The 6,647-nt window shown below is 42.1% G+C and overlaps 1 pseudogene; it reads left to right on the plus strand.

Moving 5' to 3' along the window:
* The first annotated feature begins 1,658 nt into the window (after window positions 1-1,658).
* Window positions 1,659-5,838, plus strand: LOC146479587 (oxytocin receptor-like; annotated as a pseudogene).
* The last annotated feature ends 809 nt before the right edge of the window (window positions 5,839-6,647 follow it).

Genomic DNA, 6,647 nt, shown 5'->3' on the forward strand with positions numbered 1-6,647 from the left:
ACGTAACATAAAAACAATAAGGGTTTAAAGTTTGCGTCAAAACATTAGGAAAATCGATCTTTCAGATGCTTATGGTTGCAAACAAAAGAGCTTCTCTCGGTCGTTCAGCTGTTCATCCAGTTTTGCGGCACTCGTTCGTTCGCTCGTTCTTTCCGTTGCGGAGCGCTCGGTGGACCATTGGATCGTTATCTCGGTCATTCACCTATCTGTTTGCTAATCCGTATTTGCCGTTTGCTCGTTCTTCCGCTTGTGCGTTTGTTTGCGTTTCTGGTTTATTCAGTTGTTTCTCCGTTTGCCCAGTTCTCTGCGAGGTTCATGGGCCTAAACGTGTTTTAAACAAATAAATCAAAAGCCGTACTAAAACATTACGGAAAAGTTTCTTCATGTTTTTATACTTATAAGTTGTAACACTACAGAGAAAGACTTCTTCTTTCTCCATTCATCTGATTCACAAAAAGCGGCTACGATCTCTACAACCACACGAGAAAACAGGGGACTTTGAACAGTCTAACCTGGTTCTAACTTTTGAGTTTCAGTAATGAAATCGTCAAGCGTAACAATTGAAATGAATGCGGTTGAGCAGTTCATACCCGTACTCGTCTGCTATTTCTTATGTCGTAAAAGGTGGTTTTAACTTTTGAGTCTGTGATGATCAAGTAAATTCTAAATTGTCACCATTCACTGAATGAAAGCCACCGAGCAGCAGTTTCCTATACAGCGCTGTTTCTGACGGATTTTAGCGTATAAAGTAGTGGGAACTTTCGAGTCTGTCAAAGAATCGAAATCCTCGTAAATAAAGTGTGACCATACAAAGATTCTGATTTATCAGTAAAGTTTGAATTCTGTGGCCATGGTGCTGTTGTTTCTTTTCTTTTCCGCCGATAGTTTAGGCGAAACGAAATTAGCTTTTTGTATGCCGTGGGCGCTTTTTAACCGCTGTCCGGAGAAAATCTAAAATCATCTCCTAACCAACAGTAAAACCGAAACCATCTTCATTAATTACAGGTCATGCTCTTTAAATCAGGGCAGTGCATGTTCATGCAAATCATTTAGTAGCCGGTACGGTCAATTCAGTAAGAGTTATGTCGGCCCCGCAACAAATTATTTCACAGGTGACTACAAGTGAAAATCTGGTCGGAAGGCATATTAAAGTCGTCTCAACTATATATTCATTCGGATTTAGTTAAGAAGAAAAACCAGAGTTTTCTTTTATAAAATTTCAACTCGAAATCTCGCGGCAGGGACAAAGTTAGCGTGCTTTGATTTCTGGCAGAAAAAAAAAGAATGTCGTATTACGAAAAAAGACAAGCTAAGATTTCCCGACGGTACTTTGATTCAGAAGAGTCTGAATTTCTTGGGGCTGAAAGTGGTAAATTGTTTTCCCTAACACAGCGTGTTCATTCGTCTGTAAAGGTCTCGTTGCACATGGTTACATCGGAAAAATTGAAGTTATTAATTATTTATGAAGAAAAACTACCTCTAACGAAAAACTCTTGATCACACTGTGCGGATTTTTTTTCAAGCGTGACTCGTGCAGTTGAAATGTGAAGGTTGTTTGAGGGTAAATCTGTATATTAAAATGAAAACGGGCGGGGAGAGCCTTGTAGCTGTCACACTGATGGCGATTATCACAATAAACCACGAAAGCACTCGGCCAGTTCAGTTTCCAGCGATTACTTTTCTGTTATCGTTTGCTTTATTTGTTGGATTAATTGACTTTGAATATTTACAGTTTGAGGTTATGCTTCTGTTGCGTGCGATAACCACTGAAAAACTCAAATACCGTAGACTCCAGAGGTCGTCATTCTTTAGCGCTCCGTCGGTGCATAACATATGTGTCTATGCCCCAGCGAAACACAGCTCGAGATTAGATGCAACTATTCATCCGTTTAGCAACTTTTAGAACGCTTCACTGATCTCACAGCTCGGAATTTTTTCATGGTAATTGAGCGGTGTTTATCAAAACTGAAAACAATTCAAAGAAGTTATATTCTTCAATTTTGGAAGGTTTTGAAAGCTGCTAAAAATGTCACAGCGTGGTCGCGTTTATAAATTGTCCTTTGGTATTGAGAAAGGTTTCCCCAAAATAGCTCATTTCAGCAGTTGTTTGCATTCGCGCATGCTCTCTGGCGACTTCAAAGGGTGCGGAGCTGGTGCTCTACTGACGTGGCGCGAAAAACACCCGCCAAATATCACGCCACCTGGCAGGCGTGTCATCCATAGCAAATAACTTACAGCCCACTGGAACTCCTGCACTCAAAAGCCACTTTTATCACCTTTGAGCCACTCTGTTACTTCGGCCCCACATGAACACCCGACACTTCGAAACCCACCCTTTCTCAGTGGGTTAAAAAACGAGTTAATGCCTTGTTAGTCGAGTGTATCAAACCGCAATGGTTTCGCCGGTAAACTCAACGGATGTTTTGACGCGCTCTACAGGGATACATGTTGGTGAAGAAGTGGTTTACAGTGAGACAATAGCTGTTGGCAAAATCATCGCATTGTCGCTCATTCTGGCGGTCTCTTTGACTGGGAACGTCTTGGTGTGTTATTGTGGATTACGGTCTCCCCGAATGTCCGCTATGAACAGCTTAATTGTAAATCTGTCAGTTGGAGAACTGGCTATCGCGTGCATTGTTATCCCGCTCAAGATTGAACAAGAAATAATTGGGGAGTACTTCGTGGGTGGACCAACGGTTTGCAAATTACTGGAATACGCCCAGTCAGTTGCTCTGGGTTCAGTTACCGTCACTTTAGTAATGATAAGCATGGATCGACTTTACTCAGTGTTTTATCCACTGTTCAAAATCACGCGGCGACAAGCGAAATACATGAGTGTATTCGCGTGGTGTTATGCGCTGTTGTTCGCTAATCCTGTGCTGTATTATTTCTTGGGATCAAAGCACCAACCCAGAGCTTTGTTGTTTGACTGCAACGCCAAGCACCTGGTTCTGCCTTGGAAAGACAAACTCTTCTCGCTTGTGCAACTCTGGGCGGTGTTTCTGCTGCCGATTACAATCATGACAATTACTTACTTCGCGGTTGTCAGCAAACTGTTGAGGCCAGATTCAGCTTGTACACAGAAGGCTGGTTTGGGCGAAGTGGCGCCTGATGTCCATGCCAACATTCATCGCCGATTCACTTGCTCTCTTCGTTCCAAAGTAGTGCCTTTGGCCAAGCGAAAATCCGTGGTCATGAACTTGATAGTCATGGCGGCGTTCATTTTCTGTTATGCTCCGATTGCGGCTCTTTACTCTCTAGAAACCGTGGGGCACCCCAAGAAGAAGAACTTTGAGATTTTCCGTGACTTCGCATGCTTCCTGGCTCTGGCGCGAATCCGGCCATCTATAGCTTTTTTGACAGCAATCTTCGAGACCAGCTGTTCAACAAGTGCCGCCGAAAGCGCGCTCAAAACTCGCCGGTTTATCGACAGATTGTTCACCCTGGTATGTGTACCCAGGGCAAACTCAGTGAACTCAATGTCAGTAATTTTGGCAGGCTCGCGGATTCCAAGGGCCGGAGCACTGTTTACAGGGAGCCGTTGTTGAAAGTGTCCTCAGGATCTAACCCGTCCCCAAGTGTCCCTGGAACCGCCAGGCGGGATAAGCTGGCGCGGTTGATTTGCAATACGAGGCGGTATCGGAGTCTTGGACTTTCAACTTGGAGAAGTTCAAACATTTAAAATGTTTTTACCCCAAAAATGGAAAAGTGGCAAAAAAATCTCAATTTGCCAACAGCCTTGAACCAGGGATTAAAAGTACAATGAAACAGGAGTCTTTTAACGTATACTCCCGAATAAAATGGTCCACGCAGTTATAAATTCAATTCGCCTGATTGCGAGTACAAACTGACTCAAGACCACTAGCTCTCCAAACATTAGGAGACCAACCCACGGACCAAAAAGTTGGAGACATATTTCACATTTTATTTCTCATGATTTATAAAAAAAAAGAGAAAATGGATTAAGTGTGTTGAATACATCTGGCAGAAAAAACTGATCCACAAACAAAATGCTTGCGGTACATCGCGAAAACTATAGAAAGAAGATTGGAGTTTAATGAATGCTTTAACTTAATGGTACGAACACGGACGCTTCTAAATCGGCTCAAATGGTTGTCGGCCCAGCGCCAAACACATTTTTAAATATTATGTTAATTTTTTAAGGATTTTGCATGCTGTCGAACGTAAGACACTCAATGTTCACGAAACTCAGACAAAAAAACAACAACAACAAAACAAACAAACAAATGTACTCCAAACATAGACAAAAAGAGGTGAACTTTAATATGTTCCTGGCTTCCTGCTAACTGCCCTGCCTGGTCGCTCCCTTTATTCTCGCTCTAGGATGTCTATTTATTGTTATTCAGCGTGGACTTAATAAGTCGACAACAGTCAGCAAGGACTTCACAGTTATGCAGCCAAACTTGTTTCTTTTTTTTTTTTTTTAACTTATTACTATCTGGTTGGTTGGTAGACTTGCTCCAAGTTACTCGTTTTTTCGTCGACGGGGACGTAACTTGACTGATGTATTTCTTGCGAACAGCGGAGAGTGTTAAGATGATTGCAAAACGTGGGCTTTCTTCGTAAACAGAGGAATGAGCGACTTGGTGCCAGACCAGTTAGTTGCCAGAGTGGTTCAGGTTTTTTCGCCTGAACCACCTATTTTTCAGTAGAAATAGAATGAAATTATTTATTTGAGTGCTCAAGTGATCCGGGACTACTTATTTTTCAGTCGCTCGCTCATGATAACCTCCCCATACAGTGTTTTGCATGCCTTAGACCAAGATTGCTCGGCCCAGTGGCAGATGAAGAAATACCACCCTCGTTGTTTTCTTGGCGGGTACACATTTGGACGCTGATTTCGTTGTTCTCAACCCATTTAGTAACAAAAATTTGCTTGGCTAACATTTACATGTAATGACCTCGTCCTTGGTAAACAGCAACAGTGAGCGTCAAAGCGTCATGCTATTCTCACTGGTAAAATACTCACGCAATCAACCGTGCGAAATTTTTACCTGTATAAAACACCCTCTTAGAATAGTTCCTAGTGGATGGCTCTCTAGTGATCCCGTTTGCCTATTAAAGCAAATTATTCTGGTCCTTTTTGCTTCTTTTGCCAAGTTACGCGCTGCCTCGTTTTGTAGAATATTTTTAGCCACCCTCCTCCCCTCTGGCGGCGTTCCGCTATGTCTTCCTCACTGTCTTGCGACCTCCAGCCTAGGCTAAATTTTGTCTCCCATATCTTAATTCCGCTAAGGCAGTGAGTGGTGTTTTGGCAGGGAGGATGGTTTAACCTGTGATCATCAGAGCCATTGAACTGGAAATAATTTTTTATTTTACGCTTTGTACGACTGATCACGTTCCACTTTACAGCACAACTTACTCACTCGTTCCATGAATGTTTATTTTTGATAGTTCAGTGATAACCTAATTGTGGATTAATTTGACAAACTAACTGCTGGTTGGTTAACTGGAAAATCAACCGTTTAAATGAATGCCAAGTTAGAGGCTGATCATGTTCCACTTTACCGCCCAACTTACTCACTCGTTCCATGAATGTTTATTTTTGATAGTTCAGTGATAACCTAATTGTGGATTAATTTCACAAACTAACTGACCTTGATCGGTTAACTGGAAAATCAATCGATTAAATAAATGCCAAATTAGGTTGTTTCTTGAGTAGAATTCTTATAGCTTTTACAATAAACGTTTGAACAGAATTCTGCTAACAAAACAACTCAAAGTTCATGTCCAATCCATTTGTTTGGACGAACAAGTGCCGGCAGGTAGCTCTGCGGTGATTACTTTAGTATGAGGGTCACTCCTGCCCTCCCAAACCCCTTCAGGATAGAATGCCAGGATCATTACTACTCCCCTCTCCCCTCCCCCCTCCCCCCGATGGTGTGATACATCGCAGGATACCAAGCATGAAGTGACTAGGAATATTCAGTACTGCTACCCTGGATGGGTTGATATCACATCACAGAATCCCCAGCATGAAGTGAATAGGAGAGATATAAGATACCAAGCATGAAATGACTAGGAGAGAATTACCCCTCCCCCTCCCCTTGAAGTTACTGCCAGTATTTTGTTAGCGTTTACTGACGGTTCGTAAAACTACTCACCGCGGAAAGTTACGCTAACGAAAACGACATTTGAAAATTAACATAAATTCGAGTTGGTATTTCTTGATCATCCAACTCGTAAATTTGCGCATTTTAGCCGAACTATCAAGGACCTGAATAGGTATGGATGGTGGAGTATAAAATATACACCATCGTTTGCACACTTTCTCTACAAAACCTTAAATTTTGTCACTTTCACGTTGTCGTTTTACAGACGATGGCGAAGGAATGTGCCGAAACGTATTGAAATCTAGAATGATCGTGTTTGTTAATCGTCGTACAAAACAGGAGGGAACGAGACAACGTGGATAAATTTTAAATCTTGCTTAAGAAAACCACACCACCAGAAACGAGGCTCCAACCATTGACCCTCTCAAAGATTTATTACTGCTACCACTACCATTAGATCAACACGAAATCACAGGAGACAAGTGGAAAATGTGCTGATTTTATTGGTATATTTGATGTTGTCTTCACACAGGAAGCTCCCACATCTGGTTGGAAATTCTTCGGAGCTTCCGA

Source organism: Pavona decussata, unplaced genomic scaffold (assembly GCF_977016875.1).
Source record: "Pavona decussata unplaced genomic scaffold, jaPavDecu1.1 SCAFFOLD_58, whole genome shotgun sequence".
In the NCBI taxonomy this organism is placed as follows: domain Eukaryota; kingdom Metazoa; phylum Cnidaria; class Anthozoa; order Scleractinia; family Agariciidae; genus Pavona; species Pavona decussata.